Here is an 18,346-nt window from a genome sequence, read left to right as displayed (position 1 = left end):
AAACATGTCAGACTAATACAACTACCCCAGAATATCTAGAAACAAGAAGAGAGATTCTGTCTTTCCTATAATTACCTAAGGTGTGGAAACAATATACTTGTTGCCATAAATATCTCCGTTCTGCTTATCATTGTTGTTCTAGAAGAACAGAACAGAAGAAACAATAGTCAGTTTTTAAAGTGCTTCTTTAATTATGCTTTTCCCCTGGGTTGCTGACTGACCCCAAGCATTATCACTACCAAATTAAAATGAACAATCTGGCTGTGGGAGTACTCGGTAGTATTACAAGCTTGTCTGGATACTATTGATAAGGTGGCATGGGTTTCTCTGGCTGATAGGGGAGAAATCCTACTCAAGCATCAACGACAATTCTTGTCAGGTTGAAACACAAGCAAACCTCAAATTCACCTGTGCCTGACCATCTGGTAGCTAAGCCCAAAAGCAGTCAGGCTTAACTTATGGGCAATGTGTAAAGTATTTATGCAGTACTTCAAACGTATGGAAGAGTGACTGAGGAAGGTATGGTGGCCCGGCGGGCTGCACCCCGACTCATGGTCTAAGTTACCAGGTGTAATGGAAACGAGGAGTCATACGCATGGCACAAACACCAGTGCAGGTAGCCTGCAACCAATCCAGGATGCAAACTACAATCACGGCTTATCAGGTAAGACCCAAGTCCGGGTTGCTTTGTGGGAAGGTTTTGACACTCATGACTACTGCAGTGCCAGTAGTCTTCTTTCAGCTGGGGGGGGATGGGGGGGGTGGCTAGCCCTTCTATTGTGCTTGGGATTGGAGGGAGGGCTTTGGTCAAAGGTCTGGGGTGGGGGTTTGGTCTTGTCGGAAGGGGCAGTCTTTTTTGACCGAATTCAGTTTTTTCAGTTAAAGGGTTTGGTGTGGTTACCGGGCACAAAAAGAGGCCTTATGTTATGCTTTGTGGTTACAAAAGCTCAGACTAAGAATAATTATGTGCTACTGGAATCTATCAGGGCATGCTGGATGTCCGGTCGTGAATGTCAAGGTTTCATCAGGATGGTGATCTTGTCCAGCGTGTTCATATTCTTTCATGGAATGTAAATAGGTTGAAGGCATCCCACAAACCAAGCTCATAAAAGAGGAGCTATGCAATCTTCATCCACATTTGGTTGGCCTACATTCACCTTCTGAATACACAAGCCTATCTTCTTGATGATATGGGGTATCAGGTTCTGGCCTTAGCCTGTTTTTTTTCTCCCTAGAGGGGGATTGCCCTACCGGCCTGGGATAAGAGCTAGGCACTCATCGGCCATTGTATAGATGCTGGTGGACGATGGCTCATAACAACAGTTAAGAGGGGCCAACACTGAGTTACTCTATGCATTCTTTATGGGGCCAAAACTGACAACCCTGTGGTCTTCAATAGCCTGCTTTTGGAGTTATATCAATGGCTGGAAGCACTGATCATTTATGGCAATTTCAATGCTATCCTCAACCCATGGATCGACTGTTTCTACCATGGTCAGGAGCTGAACTCCTTACTGGTAAATACCTACGGCTCAAAGAAAATGGCCAGGGCTGCTCTGTTGCAATTGATGGAATCCTATGGATATCTGGAGACACTCTTGGATGAGAGAACACAAGTTTACATACTTCTCTGCCTCTCATACATCTTTCTCTCAGATAGATATGTTTCTTGCTAGCCAATCTCTTATGTCTCATCTTAGCATCTCCCTGAACCCTAGGATAATATTGAACCACAACTCCTTGTCTCTTCATTCAGGTTCAGTGTTCGCTATTAAATTTAAAATTGCATTCCTGGACGTTTGACAGAAATTTCTCTTAGAGGATGCTTATATTCATTCTATGAACAAAGAAGCAAGGCTTTTCTTGGAGTGCAACATGGGTTCAGAATCTATTCTTATTGCCTGAAATGTTTTCAAAGCTTTTTGTAGGGACCACACTATAAATTTCTCTTCCTTTCATTAGAAGCAAACTGCTCAGGTTGAGGCTAATGCTCGGCTTACTCTTATCCATCTAGACTCTCTTACGGTCATCTCCACAATTGCTCAAGATTTGAGATCCTTAGCTCCCTTATTGGATCTGTTTGTAATTGCCCAAGCCTCTCTTAGGGAAAGCATGTTTGATAACATTATTAAGTAAGCTCGGACAAAACAATTCCTTTTTTGTATGGTTTAAATCTTTTATTGAAATTTATCAACAAACAACATGCCCAGCATCTCAAGATATACAGCATAGCAAGGACAGCATAGGCCCTAAGTGGCTGAAATACAAAAGCCAAGGAGTCGGAGCGTATGAATGAGTTACCAAAACATGAAATGAAACTTATTCTAAACCCCCTCCCGGACACCTACTCCCTTTCCCTCGTCCACCAGGAAAAAACAAGATATGAAAGCTGACTGGATCCCAGTACGTGAGTAGGGGCAATATGTCACTGTCAGCTGCTGGTCAGAGATCCGTAGGAGGCTCAAATATCTGGGGCAGGTGACTTCTTGAAATTCGGAGGCAAGAAGAGACAAGAATGGCTGCCAGAGCTCTCAGAATGTGGAGCCTTTCCCAGCTAGTGTGAGGGTTAACTTCTCCATCCCTAGAATGTGCCACAAGCGGTATAACCAATCTGTGAACCTAGGGGTATGAGAGATGCGCCAATGTGTTAGTATGTTTTGCAGCGCTGAGCCTTGAGCGATTGCAATCAAGCGGCCTCTGCAGGATTTAAGGCGGTACATCTAGGGGTTCGAGAGACCTACGAGTATGTATGTGGGAAACCGTGGCAATTGTGTATCTAGGTGTTTGTCCACCTCGTCGAGAACCTGAGTCCAATATGCTTGTAAGTGTTTGCATTCCCAGAGGAGGTTTACCAAGGTGCCTACCCGCACACAACCCTGCCAGCTGTCAGTGCTCTGTCTGGAGTCTGCTAGGTAAAGGTGCTCAGGGGTATAGTACCAATAAATAGCTATTTTGGTTAGTGTTTTGGTCAATCCCATGTGGTGGGCAGAGTGGCGGGCCCTGTAATACACCCCCACCCACTCCTTTTTACTAAGTGACCTGCCTGAGTCCCCTTCCCATCGTGCATGGCTAGCGCTGTACATATGTGTGTTTCTGGCTAGTAGCATTTTATACAAATCAGAGATGAGTTTTTTATCTGATGGGCGAGTGAAAAGCCATTTCTCGTATGCGGAGAGGTGTCTGTGAGCATGCGTCTTAATTTGAGGATGTAGTGCCCAGTGCGGAATCTGGAGATTTTGCAATCATTTGGTTTCAGGGATCCCATACTCAGATTTGACCTGGTGAAACTGTATGATCCCGTCAACATCAAAGAGATGGCCCAGAGATCATAACTGCAAAGATCGCCACCGTACAAAGGCTGCTTCACCCATGCCTGGCTGAAATTTGGGGTTATCGAATAGTGGGGTGAGCAGGGAGGGAAAGGTGGCCAAGTTATTTTTACTGTTAGTGCGATTCCAGGCCTCCAAAGTGACCCGAGTAATGTAGGACGCGTAGAGATTGGGTGGTCTGTGCACCCTCCGACGAAAGGGAACCTTCTGGAAGGGGTGTAGATTCTACCGCTTGGTCTTGGAATACCCAGGGTTTCTTCGATTCCAGCCGGTTCCATTCAACCAAGTGGCGTTATTGTGTTGCTTGGAAATAGAGTTAGAGGTCGGGGACACCAAAGCCACCTTCCTCCGGTGGAAAGACTGCTAGAGCATGCTTCATACGTGGTTTATTGCAGTTCCATATGAATTGCGCATGTTCGGATTGGGTTTGTTGGATCCAACCAGCGGGAGGACGAAGGGGCATGGTCTGGAACAAATATAAGATCTGGGGTAGTATCCTGCTGAGCCAGGAGAGCGGGTAATGTTTCCATTGGCCCAGCTCCTTGCGGATTCTCGATCGCAACTGAGCATAATTAGTGGAGGTTATGGCCGGGATGGGAGGGTTAGCTGGAGCTCCAGGTAGGGAACTGTCGCCCACTGGATAGGGTGTTGATCTTGCAAGTGTGCCCAGGTGGAAGGTGACAGGGAAAGGTCAAGTGCTACGGACTTGTCGAACCCCGAAGCTTGCACAACGATTTCTAGTTCCAAGAAGCAGGCTTGCAGTTCGGGAGCCGGATTTGATAGTGAAATCAGGACGTCATCTGCATATAAACTGATTGTATGGGTATCCCCCTGAATTTGATCCCTATTATTGCAGGGTGATGCAAGAATCGGTGGGCCAGAGGCTCCATATAGAGAGCAAAGAGGAGGGGCACCCCTGCCTAGTACATCTACTTATACCTACCTATGTGCTCATGACAGAGCGGTTCCGTCATTAGCATCGGTTGGGCTGTGTTGATGACGGAACCGCTTCGTCATGAGCACAGCCCGTGGGGGGAGCGCTGGCGCATCGATCTTGCCCCCACAAACAGGGATGGCAGCGGAAGAGTTTCCACTGCCACCCGCGAGCCCACCCACGCTTCCCCATGACGACAAGGCGCACATCGCGCGCCGACGTCATCAGGAAGCGCTGGACGCGCTGGAAACCATTTGTTTCCAGTGCGTCCAGGGAGAGGAGGTAGGTTTGGGCCTCCGGTAGGGTGGGGGGGCATTTCTTAGTGCCTTGAGGCATCGGGGGGAGGAAACAGTGTTTCCTCTCCCCTGATGTCCTTATGCAGGGCATTCCTGGTGCACGATCACGCACAGCGTCGCGATCGTGCACCAGGAATGCCCCCACTAGACACCAGAGATGTTTGTTTTAGTGAAAAGGAAGCGACTCCTTGGGCAAGGGGCGCTTCCTGGGGAGCATGTATTTATTCAGACTTTTCTGCCCCCCCTGGGGCCGATTCTGGGCCCAGGAGGGGTCAGAAAAGCTCACTAGAGCCACAGATTATTTATTTATCAAAATCAGAAGTGAAACCTTGGGGAAAGGGTCGCTTCCTTGGGCCCTAAATTATAAATAAGTAGATTGGTTTATTCTTTTGGCCTTTTCTGCCCCGGGGGGGGGGGCGAAAACCCCACTAGACACTAGGGAATTCATTTTTTTTTAAATGGAAGCGACCCCTTGGGCAAGGGTCGCTTCCAGGGGGCCGAATTTATTTTAAAATTATATTCTGACCCCCCCCCCCTCCCCCGGGGACAGATAGCCTGATTTTTCGGCATTTCTGGCCCCAGGGGGTCAGAAAAGCCCACTAGAGCCAGGGAATTGTTATTTTTTTTTAAATTGGAAGCGACCAGTCGCTTCCAGTGGCCATATTTTAAAAAAAGTGTATTCTGCACCCCCTGGAGGCAGATCGATTTGTTTATTTGGCCTTTCTGCAGAAAACCCCACCAGACACCAGGGAGTATTTTAAATTTGAAATGGAAGCAGCCCCTTGGGCAAGGGTCGCTTCCTTGTGGGCCTGATTTATTTGTAAGACTTTTCTGCTCCCCTTGGGGACAGATTACCTATATTTTTCTGGCATTTCTGGCCCGGGGGGGGGGGGGGAAGCAGAAATACCCCCTAGTGCCAGGGATTTAAAAATAAATACATTGGTTGCTTCAAGGGGACATATATTTGTTTATGTGTATTCAGCCAGTTTATTTGGCCTTTCTGCCCCGATTTGTGTAGTGACATAGCCTGTTATAATGTGTATTGTTTTTATTTCTTGTGAATTGAGATGTTTTATTTCCCCCTTTTTTGTTCTAGTTCAAGGCTTTTGCTCCTTAAACTGTTGCAAGTTGCGGTTTCATTACTGGTGGTTCTGCTGTCTGCGGAGTTGCATGTGTTTGGTAAGAGACTTTTTTTGTACAATTTCAATGTAAATGTGTTTTTTGCAAAGTGTGTAATAATACCAGTATGTTTTTTTTCTGTTTTTTGAGTGTCTAAAAAATGTTTTTCATTTGTGCTTGATGTGTATTTTGTTTTCTGTAGATTAATTGTTTTTTCTTTGCTGTGTCTTTGCAGAGTAGGTGCTGGTGAGTGTAGCTGTCCCTTGTAAGTGAATTGTATAGTTTTTGAGTAGATAGGTTTTTGTGATAAAGGCACACATTTTTTTACTTACTTTGCACAGTGTTGGTTGTTGACTTGTTTGTGCAGTCTCCTTTCTTAGTAAGGATAATGGCTAGCTGCCAGATTACAGCTTAGCAGGTTGTTGGAATGCTTTTTGATTCTTCCTCTGACCATGGTCCAGAGACTGACTCTGATTCTGAGGCAGAGGTGGGAGGGGAAGATTCAGGCAGTGGGTTTTCTCTCCACATGACATCATCCGATGATGAAGATACTGTCGGTGAAGGTGAGGCTAATCTTGGTGCAGATGAAGTGCCTGTGTTAGAGGAGGACATTGATGTGCCGATAGCGCGGCAAGAGGCATCTGGGCTGCCGCCTGGGGCTGCAAGACTTCCCGTTGGTATAGTGAGACAAGAGGTATCTGGGCTGCAGCCTGGGGCTGCAAGACTTCCCGTTGGTATAGTGAGTCAAGAGGCAGCTGGGCGGCAGCCTGGGGCTGCAAGGCTTCTCGCTGAAAGTGCTGACCTCTGGGTTGCCCCAGGCATAGTGCAGCTGGTATTGCCAGACTTTACTGCTGTTCCACGGTGTAGGGTGAACACTGAAAACCTTTGCCGATAGATTTTTTTCAGTTGTTTATGGATGATGTGTTTTTGGCAGAGATTGTTGAGCAGACTAATTTGTATGCCAAACAGTTTTTGAGGTACAACAGTGCCAGCCTTAAGTCCCACTCTAGAGCTACCCGATGGACTCCCACAAATCTGGAAGAGATGAAGAAGTTCTTGGGTTTAACTTTTTTGATGGGCTTTCTAAGAAAGCCAATAAATGGCTTCATATTGGTCTACTAGTCCCTTGATGGCAACTGCTATATTTCCAGCAGTCATGAGTTGTGATAGGTATTTGCTTCTGCTTCGGATGATGCATTTTGTCGATAATGGTTTAGCTTTGCCACCAGATCACCCTGATTGTGAAAGTCTTTTCAAGATTCGGCCTGTCATTGATCACTTTGTTGATCAATTTTCTGAGATCTATGCTCCAGGGAAAGAAATTGCAGTGGATGAGTCTTGGCTGTTGTTCAAGGGCCGCTTGGTTTTTAGGCAATACATTCCTAGTAAGAGGGCACGCTATGGAATTAAGCTGTATATGCTGTGTGACAGTTGGTTTGGATATGTCTCTAATTTCAGAGTGTTCACCCGTAAGGAATCCAGAATTAACCTCCCTGGTTTTCCGTCCACTTTTGGAGTGACTGAGAAAATTGTGTGGGAACTTGGTAGAGGATTATTTAACAAAGGCCACCATTTATATGTAGATAACTTCTACACTGGTGTGCGGTTGTTCAGGGATTTGGACAAAGTGGACACTTGCTTGTGGCACAATCCGCTGTAACCGTAAAGGTTTCCCAAAATAACTTGTTTGCAAAAAAGCTTGTCCGGAGACAGTGCAGTGCATTGCATTGCGAGGAGCTTCTAGCTGTGAAGTTTTCAGACAGGAGAGATGTCTACATGTTGACTACCATCCATGATGAAAGAACTGAACAGGTGACTGTTTGGGGTGAGGTTGCTGAAACGCGCAAACCTGTGTGCATTTTAGACTATAATAGGCACATGGGTGGTGTTGACAGAGTTGATCAGAGGTTGGAACCTTATGCTGCTCTTCGTACGGCTTACATTTGGTACAAGAAGTTGGCTATCCATCTTTTTCACTTGACAACCTTTAACGACTTTTGTTGTGTTCCAGGAATCTTGTCCTGAGTCAAATATTACTTTTGTAAAGTTTCAGGAGCCTGTAATAGGCAGCCTTGTTTTAGTGGAACAGACAAGTGTTCCTAGAGTTGGAGTGGTGGAGAATGTTGCCAGATTGAAAGATCGCCACTTTCCTGATCACATTCCTCCTACATCCTCAAAACACTTTCCCAGTAGGAGATGTAGAGTCTGTTGGCAAAGAGGTATGGGGAAGGAGGTTCGTATGTACTGCCCCGAGTGTCCTTCTAACCCTTGGCTGTGCGTGCCTTCTTGTTTTAGAATGTACCACACGCAAAAAAAAATTTGGGAGTATCCATGAGTGGTAAAGTGAACTGCCTGGTCTCTATTGTTTAATAATTTTTGTTCAGTTTCAAGGTTGGCATTTGTGTAGTGTATTTAGTTTTAGTTGTTGTGTTAGTAGATTTGTATCAATTTACAATTTGTTTGTGTTTTCTTATTTATATTTTAAAAAATCCTAAATGTGATGGCGGTCTGCGTGGAGTGGCGATTGTCTGGCGGTGTTCGTTGTCTGGCACTTGGCTGACGGTGTGTTTGGATTGGTGCTTGGTTGGCGGTGTGCCTGGACTGGTGCTTCGCTGGCGATGTGCGTGGACGGGTGCTTGGCTGGCGGTGTGTTTGTACTGACTCTTGGCTGGCAGTGAGCTATGGCTTGCATGGATCCCCAAACGTCCACTTACCCAGAATCCCTTGCAAACCTCAATTTTAGCTGAAAAATCAAAACATTTTGAGGCAACATCGACATCGACATTGCCTATCAATAAATGTTTTGGGCCCTTGCCTGTCGCGGGTACTTGGGCCTCCCACACAAGTGATTCAGAAAAGGAGGTGGTGATGGACAGAGTATCTGAATTAAGCAGAACACTCGTACCCAGTCAACAGATCAGGGCTTGATCCATCACCGTTTTTTAGCTCACTGCACCATCCCAGCTCAGAACCTGGCTACATGCAAAGTAGTCTGTCCCTGGCCCAGTGCATCATGGGAACAGGGCAGACCAAACTACCAAGCCAATTCTTTTACTGGGAAGGAAACAAGCTTCCGGGGACCGGTTTCTGGCATTACAGCCGTCTTCGGCCCGGCTTGCTTGAATCCTGATGGTGCAATGAGCAAGGGACTCATGTCTGAGCATACCATTCCACGCTTATGGTGGACAAAACGATTCAGAAAAGGGGGTGGTGATGGACAGAGTATCTGAATTAAGCAGAACACTCGTACCCAGTCAAAAGATCAGGGCTTGATCCATCACCGTTTTTTAGCTCACTGCACCATCCCAGCTCAGAACCTGGCTACATGCAAATTAGTCTGTCCCTGGCCCAGTGCATCATGGGAACAGGGCAGACCAAACTACCAAGCCAATTCTTTTACTGGGAAGGAAACAAGCTTCCGGGGACCGGTTTCTGGCATTACAGCCGGCTTGCTTTAATCCTGATGGTGCAATGAGCAAGGGACTCATGTCTGAGCATACCCTTCCTTGCTTATGGTGGACAAAACGATTCAAGTAAGAGGGTGGTGATGGACAGAGTATCTGAAGTGAGGCGCCATTTTTATCAGGAGATCTGGGGGGACGCTGAGCGGTAGGAAATTTGTGTGAGCCCGGTGATGCCACACTTTCCCACACAAAAATGTGTGAAAAAATGGATTTTTCAGCTACAATTGAGGTTTGCAAAGGGTTCTGGGTAAGGGAACATTGGGGGATCCATGCAAGCCACACCTCCTTGGAAACCCCCAGATGTCTACTTTTCAGAAATGTATGGGTTTGGTAGGTTTCCCTAGATGGCCGTCGAGCATGGGGCCAAAAATCCAGGTGACCCCCCCTGCAAAAACAGGTGGTTTTGAGATAGGCAATTTTGATGTCGCCTCACTACGGTTTGGGCCCTTGCCTGTCGCGCGTACTTTTGCCTCCCACACAAGTGAGGCACCATTTTTATCAAGAGACCTGGGGGAACGCTAGGTGGTAGGAAATTTGTGTGAGCCCAGTGATGCCACTCTTTCTCACACAAAATGTGTGAAAAAACTGATTTATTTCAGCTAAAATTGAGGTTTGCAAGGGATTCTGGGTAAGGGGACGTTGGGGGATCCACTCAAGCCATACCTCCTTGGAAGCCCCCGGGTGTCTACTTTTCAGAAATGTGTGGGTTTGGTAGGTTTCTCTAGATGGCCGGTGAGCAGGGGGCCAAAAACCCAGGTCACCCCCTTTGTAAAAGCATGTGGTTTTGAGATAGGCAATTTTGATGTCCCCTTACTGTGTTTTGGGCCCTTGCCTGTCACGGGTACTTGCGCCTCCCACACAAGTGAGGCACCATTGTTATTGGGAGACCTGGGGAAATGCTGAGTGGCAAGAAATTTGTGTGAGCCCAGTGATGCCACACTTTCCCACACGAAAATGTGTGAAAACATTTATTTTTTCAGCTAAAATTGAGGTTTGCAAGGGATTTTGAGTAAGGAAACGTTGGGGGAGCCACGCAAGCCATACCTCCTTGGAAGCCCCCGGTTATCTACTTTCCAGAAATGTGTGAGTTTGGTAGGTTTCCTTAGGTGCCGGCAGAGCTAGGGTTCACAAACTACAGCTATGCACTTTGCCAGAAAAGGGGCATTTTTCACTGTGAAATTGAGGTATGACCACGTTGCGTTTTGCACCGTTTTCTGTCATGGGCAGTAGGCTGACCCACACAAGTGAGGTACCATTTTTCTTGGAAGACTTTGGGAAACGCAGGGTGAAACTTGTGAATACATGCAGATTCCTTAACTTTCCACCACCGAAATGTGGAGAAAAATTGTTTTTTTTACAATTGTTAAGGTTTGCAAGGGTTTCTGAGTAACAGAACCTGGTGGGAGGAAGTCAAGTCACCCCATCCTGGATTCCCCTGGGTGTTTAGTTTTCAAAAATGTATAGGTTTGCTAGGTTTCCCCAGGTGCCAGCAGAGCTAGGGTTCAAAAACTACAGCTAGGCACTTTGCCAAAAAAGGGTCATTTTTCACTGCGAAATTGAGGTGCGACCACGTTTTGTTTTGCGCCGTTTCCTGTTGCACACACTAGGCCTACCCACACAAGTGAGGTACTATTTTTTCTCAAAAGACTTTGGGGAAGGCGAGGTGGAAGGAAATTTGTGGATCCACGCAGATTCCAGAACTTTCCACCTCAGAAATGTGAAGAAAATGTGTTTTATTTTACAATGTTTTAGGTTTGCAAGGGTTTCTGGGTAACAGAACCTGGTATGAGGCAGTCAGGTCATCCCATCCTGGATTACCCTGACTGTCTAGTTTTCAAAAATGTATAGGTTGGCTAGGTTTTCTTAGGTGCCGGCAGAGCTACGGTTCAAAAACTACAGCTAGGCACTTTGCCAAAAAAGGGTAATTTTTCACTGAGAAATTGAGGTGTGACCACGTTGTGTTTTGTTCCGTTTCCTGTCGCAGGCACTAGGCTGACCCACAAATGGGGTACCATTTTTCTCTGAAGACTTTGGGGAGCGCGGGGTGGAAAGAAATTTGTGGATACACGCAGATTACCGAACTTTCCACCACAGAAACGTGGAGAAAATGTGTTTTCTTTGGACACATTCTTAGGTTTGCAAGGGTTTCTGGGTAACAGAACCTGGTGGGAGGCAGTCAATTCACCTCATCCTGCATTTCCCTGGGTGTCTAGTTTTCGTAAATGTATAGGTTTGCTAGGTTTCCCTTGGGGCCGGCAGAGCTAGGGTTAAATAACTACAGCTAGGCACTTTGCCAAAAAAGGGTCATTTTTCACTGCAAAATTGAGGTGTGACCACGCTGCGTTTTGTGCCGTTTTTCTCAAAAGACTTTGGGTAACGCAGGGTAGTAGGAAATTTGTGGATACATGCAGATTCCCGAAATTTCCACCACAGAAATGTGGAGAAATGTTTTTTTTTTTACATTTGTTAAACTTGCAAGGGTTTCTCGGTAACAGAACCTGGTGGGAAGCAGTCATGTCACCCCATCCTGGATTTCCCTAGGTGTCTAGTTTTCAAAAATGTATAGGTTTGCTTGGTTTCCCTATGTGCCGGCAGAGCTAGGGTTCAAAAACTACAGCTAGGCACTTTGCAAAAAAAGGGTCATTTTTCACTGCGAGATTGAGGTGTGACCACGTTGCGTTTTGTGCCGTTTCCTGTCGCGGGCACTAGGCCAACCCACACAAGTGAGGTACTGTTTCTCGTAAGACTTTGGGGAACGCAGGGTTGGTAGACATGTGTGGATCCACGCAGATTCCAAAACTTTCCACCACAGAAATTTGGGGAAAATGTGGCTTTCTTGACATTTGTTTAGGTTTGCAAGGGATTCTGGGTGACAGAACATGGTGGCAGTCAGTCCAAACACCCCATCCTGAATTCCCCTGGGTGTCTAGTTTTAAAACATTTATGGGTTTGCTAGGTTTCCCTAGGTGCTAGCAGAGCTAGGGTTAAAAAACGACAGCTACACACTTCGTAAAAAAAGGGTACATTTTCATTGTGAAAATGTGGTGTGTTCACGTTGGGTTTTGAGCCCTTTCCGGTCGTGGACACTATGCCTACCCACACAAGTGAGGTGCCATTTTTATTGGGAGACTTAGGGAATTCATATTTGTAGAGCAACTGTTATTACCTGTTGAGTTTTGATGCATTTCTGCCTTCCAAATGAAAGACATTGTGTAAAAAAGAAGTCATTTTGAAAAATGACCAATAATTTTCATGCTAGTAGGAGTATTCCCAATTTTGAAAATGTGCAAATATGTACTGTTTCTAAACTTTATATTTTGTACCCATTTCAGAAATACATAGGTGTCTTTCATACCGATTTTTCCATGTATACATTTTTGCACAATAACTGCTATATACCTGGTACATAATAAAAAGCCATTGCAAATTGCTACTCAGTTTTTGACTCTGAATTCGTCTGCTTCTTGGTGAACCTACAAGTCCTATATATCCCCTCAACTAAGAAGGTCCAGCGGATGTAACGGTATATTTCTTTCAAAGAGCTATCATAATTACAAGAAGTTACAGGTAAAAACATTGACCCAAAAGGCTGTTTTTTTCAACTAATTTTTAAATTTTCCAATATTTAACTGTTAGTTACTATAAAGAAGCCTTGATGAATCTACACAAATGACCCCTTTCTGAATTCAGAATTTTGTCTACGTTTTTAAAATGTATAGCTTACCAGGATCCATTATTGCTTTCATACTCATTTTTACCATTAACTAGAAGGAGGTTGGAAGCACTAAAAATAGCAAAAATAGTCTATGTCCCAGAAAAATACCAAAACTATGTAAAACATGTTGGTTCTCTGACAAAAGACTGTCATTCCCTAAAGTCTGGATAAATGGTGATTTAAGCCCCACAACCCCTTTTTTGATACCATTTGCAGGGAAAAACCCAGAGGCTTTCATTTGTAGCCCGTTTTTCCAATTTTTCTGAAAAAAACAAAAATGTTACTGTTTTTTGGCTAATATCTGGGACCCCTCCAAGGGAATCCACAAACCCTGGGTACCTTTAGAATCTCCATGATGTTGGAAGAAAAGGACGCAAAATTGGCATGGATACCTTATGTGGTCAAAAAGTTGCAGGGGCCTAAGTGCACACTACCCGAAATAGCCAAAAAAAGGCTTAGCACAGAGGGGAAAAGGTCTAGCAGCGAAAGGGTTAAGATATGTGTTCTGAGTTTATCTCCCATCCCCATGTGCGAGAGCACCTGTTCCAAGTATGGCCAGTGGACCCTATCAAAAGCCTTCTCGGCGTCAATGGTAAGCAACATGTACTCCTCCTGAGTCCGTGAGGCTTTCTCAATGAGGTGGGAGGCCCGTTTGGTGTTGTTGCTCGTTTGGCGTTGGGGGATAAATGCTGCCTGATCCGGGTCAATCAGCCCCGGCATGTAGGGCGCAAGGAGAGCAGCTAGGAGGCCGGTGTATAATTTAATAACAATATTAAGGAGAGATATGCGACGATAAGCTCCTCAGGCAGTCCTATTTCGCCCTGGTTTTGGGATGACCACTATGGAGGCTTAAAGCATGTCTTCTGGGATCGTCCCTGGTTTGTCAAAGGAGTTATAAAGATTGGGCAAGATGGGAGCCACTAGTGCGCAATTTTTTTTATGAAAAGCCACAGTTTAGTCATCAGGCCCCGGGGCCTTGGCTGGTTTAAGTGCGAAATTGCCGCAATAACCTCTTCTATTCTTATTTCTCTAGCCAAGTGGTATGCTTGAGCTCTGGTCAGGGTAGGTAAATCGGTCTCCGCGAGGTATTTGGCGCTGTCAGCATTGTGCAGTGGCAGGATTGTATATAGATGGGCATAAAAATCCCAGCAGGCCCCAGCGATTTCAGAGTCCTCTGATACCCGCCGACCTTCTCCTTGACAAATCTCTTGGACCCCTTGTCTCTGCCTGGTCTACCAGAGTTTATTTGAGAGAAGGCGACTGCACCTATCCCCTCCAGTATAATAAGAGTGTCACAACCGAAGAGCCGCATACTCAGCCCTGTCCGGATCTAGTGCAGCAAGTTGCTGTCGCATAGCCCTAAGCAGACGCCTCACTCTGGGTGCCCCTGTCCGCTGGTGCATCTGTTCTAACTCCCTCGTTCTCTGAGTGGGATCATCCCTCTTACACCTGCGCTCCACATTCTCTGCTGTAGAGATGGCCACAAATTCCCTGTGTGTGACCACCTTGAGAGCTGTCCACTGTGTAGAGACGGAGGTATTGTGATTAGTGTTATGTGAGAGGTAGTCCTTTATGGAGCGCTGTATCTGTTCGACTATATCTGTGTGGTGGAATAGGGTGTCGTGAAGGCGCCGCTGACGGGTGAGTTGATGCAAGGGAGGGAGCATATATGTGGCAATTACTAGGGAATGATCAGATAGAGATGCAACCCCTATCTCTACCCCAGTTGCGAGCGTGTGTACAGGCTATGGACCTAGAAAGTAATCAAGCCTAGCGTATGTTTTGCGCACACTAGAATAGTAAGAGTACTCGCGGTCATGGGGATGGAAACAGTGCCAGAGGTCTTGGAAGCCTAAGTCCTGCAGTCATGCTAGGCCTCACCCAGAGATTGCGCCCGTCTGACTTGTGCACTGTCATGATATTATCGAACACTAAGTTCAAGTTGCCCCCAGCATAATCCTGCGCTCTGCCATCGCTGTAGCCTCTGTGAGTGCTTCTTGTAAAAACTTCTCCTGTCCCTCATTAGGGGCATATATCGACCCAATTGTAAAAGTCAGACCACCCAGAGTAAAGCGACAGGTGAGGAGTCACCCCCTGAATACCCCATCTCTTTGAAGGACCTTACCCTGAAACGTGCAGGAGACTAGAATGGCCACGCCAGCAGATTTGGCAGGGCCGGAGGAGAACATCTGAGTCGGGAACATGCAGGATTTTAGACGGTGGCAGTCCTTTGACTAGAGATGTGTCTCCTAAAGAAGGCATATACCAGCTTTGACATTCTCAAGGCAGGACAGGACCACGTTGCGTTTAACAGGGTTATTAAGTCCCCGCACATTCACAGTGAGGATTTTAAGAGTAGTAGGGGGCATCTACCTGGTAAGAAGTCAGAAAGGAGCGGTAGCAAAGGGCGGGGACTGACCCTGAGGTTGTAGGGAAGGTGCATCAACATCGGAGGGGTGCCTCCAGTGTGTAGCCATGTGATGAACAAAAGAGAAAAGAAGAGTGGACGAGGGATCCCAAAACCCAGAGAAAATAACCCCAAACATAGGACGAGGGCCCCCAAAAAAGGGGGAAAGAGAAAAAAGAAAACCCAACAAGAACAAGAACCACATTGTCATTAGTATATGCAATTTATGATCGATCCCATAGGGAAGCCAAAAGGAAAGCTCCACCAGTGGGGAAAGAGAAGGTAGCCAACAACCAACATTTGGAACATGGTAGTCCGTCATCCCAAAATGAACAGAAAAAGCCATCAAGTAGTCCATAGAGTGGCCAAGATTACACCCTACCGAACTCCCACATTAGCGTAGTAAAGAGCAGACAGCCCCTTCTAAAGTCATGAGGAATGAGTTTTTGCTATTTCCCCCGGGAGGGATTCCAGGGCAGCCCTTTGACTCAGGGCGATTTCTATGGGATCCTGCTGTTAAGGGAATCTGCGGCATTGCTGTTGCTTCCAACCCGATGGTGAAATATCTGTAGCAGACTCGAACTATGATTTCCCTTCTCCTCCTCCAGCATAGTGACACCAAGAAGTCTGCAGGTCTCCGAACACTGTTTCCCATCCATACGGAAAATCAGTCGGAACGAATAAGAAATGTCCAGTTGGGGGAGATGAGACGTAATAGGGTGTAAAGCCGACGTTTCTGCAAGGTGATCGCTGCAAGGTCCTGATAAAGGGTGGGACGTTGATCTTGGTAGATTATCGGGTGCATGGTCCTGGCCTTACGGAGGATCTCCTCTTTTGTGCGAAAGTCCTGAATTCAGGCCAGGATATCAACCGGAGCCACCCTGTCCGCCCTAGGGGGCCCATCCAGGTGGGCTCTGTTGATCTTGATATCGAAATCAGGCGAGTTCCCCAGCACATGGTCGAACAGCCCCCTCACATAAGCAAAGATGTCTCCTGCTTTGTATTTTTAGCAACTCCCCAGATCCCTATGTTGTGTCTCCAGGAGTGGTTTTTGAGGTCTTCTAGATGTGCTTGGAGGTCTTCCTGATGCTCATGGACGCGATTGACCTCCTGCTGAAGCATGGAGAGGTCTGTGTCTCTATCATCCCCTTTATCTTCAAGTGCTGCAACACTTTCCCCAATGTCATCCACGTCCCTTCAAATGTCCTTTATCTCAGAAGTGAGATCGGGTTTCACCATCTGCAGATCCTCCCAGTGCGTCGTGAAGAGGGGTTCAAGGAAGGCACTCATCACTGGTTCTTCTCGATCATCTCTCGGTGCTAAGGTGGATGCAGCATCCTGGGACTAGTGAGACATCCTGGGGGGGCCCTGCTGGGCGCTAGAGAAGAGGTCCTTCCCTGTAAGGTCGGGTTTGGAGTCCTTCTGGGCTCTGTCCTCCTGGCGCAGGTAGAGGTCATATCCCAGGCCTACGCCACAGGGAGTGAGCAGAGCGGACCTGCTCCTGCGGTGTGCCGGACCAAGGCCGGGTGAGTTGAGCAAGTGCGCAGGGAACTGGCCTGTCAGCACTCCGAGGCCCGGCTCAGGATCTGTGGTGAGCTGAGGCCAGAGGGGCAGCAGTCGGGATGTCGTAGTGCCAGGCACGCTCCACTGCCCAAGAGCAGTGCACTCCAGGTGTTGAGGGCCCCTCACCAAACGCTCCCAAGTCCAGGCCCACCACAGGTCTACGGCATCTCACACTAGGGAATCTCGGCGGCAGCAAATGGCGATGACCACCTCCTGCATTTTCGGCAGTCAGGGGCGCTATTTCTCAGGCCCCATGCAACCCAGGCCTTGGGCAGGGGCCCACGCCTCCTCTTTCGCACCCAGGAGCCGCCAGTAGCAGTAGGTCTCAATGCAGGCCAGGTCAGGCGCGGCCAGCTCCAACCGGCCAGCCAAAGTCACAGCGCTCTCAGGAGCCAGGCAAAAGGGCTATGCAGGGGGCCTAATCTCCAAGGCTCCCAGTTGGGCCCACTTCAGTTGCGCCAGCCTCGTGTAGCTGCACCCCTCACTGTCCCCATATGCGCGGCCCAGGCACCAGATTCCCAACGCATCCTCCTCACCTCTGGCGACATCCACAGCACTGCTGCAGTTCTCGCTGCCAGTCGCTGGGTCACCGCTAACTCAGAGCAAGCCCTACCGGGCCAGGCCTGGGTGGCAGGGGGCCTGCTGCTGTAGGAACACGCTCGTCCGGGTTCCACAGGATGCTTGTGCAGGAAAGAGGAATCGGCTCACCAATGCCGCACTGTCACTGCCGGGGTAAAGGCCACACTTCAGCCAATGGGGCATCTCTCACAGTCCCAGGCCACAGGTCATGGTGCTGAAAGCAGGGATCAGATGGCAGGCAGCACATTGATCCAGCAAAAATCCGCAGCCAAGAAGCTACCAGGTAGCTACATGATGCCAGGGGGTCGGGTCACCAACGCGGCGCGGCCGCTGCATGAGAGTAGGCCGTGCCACCGCTGCAGAGGCACCAGCTCCAGGTGCAACCCCTTCCTTCCACGGCGCTCAGGTCAGCTGAATTCCACCCTGAGGGGGCCCCAGGTGCAGCATAAGGAGTAGATGTTGTCGCCCCTGACGCCAATGCTCCTTGAGGCTACGGGCTTGTGCTATAGTGCGGCGGTCGACAGGGAGGCAGCAAAGCACGTCCTACCTCGCAGCCATTTTTGCCACGCCTCTTCCTTTTTATTTACTGAGAGAGGAAGTGGGCTTGGTTTTATCTTTCCGGGTTAACGACAGAACCAATGCATCTGTTACCTCTGGTATTCATTATCCTCAATGGGATATAGTGACCGATCCTGCTCTTATTAATGAAGAGTTTTGCTGCTTTTACTAGAAGCTGTATGATGAGGAATTGGTCCCTCCATGGACCAAACTGCTCAGTTCCTTTAGACTTATCATTATCGAAAGTTGTCTACTGTACAACAGCATAGGCTAGAAGGTCAAATATTGGCCTCTGAGCTTGAAGCATCTATTGGCCTGTGGCCTTGACCAACTTCCACTGTAATTCTATGTCAGATTGTTGCATCTCATAGTGCCGGTCTTC

The sequence above is a fragment of the Lissotriton vulgaris genome, chromosome 2_1, assembly GCF_964263255.1.
Source record: "Lissotriton vulgaris chromosome 2_1, aLisVul1.2, whole genome shotgun sequence".
In the NCBI taxonomy this organism is placed as follows: domain Eukaryota; kingdom Metazoa; phylum Chordata; class Amphibia; order Caudata; family Salamandridae; genus Lissotriton; species Lissotriton vulgaris.
This window is presented reverse-complemented; position numbering follows the sequence as displayed.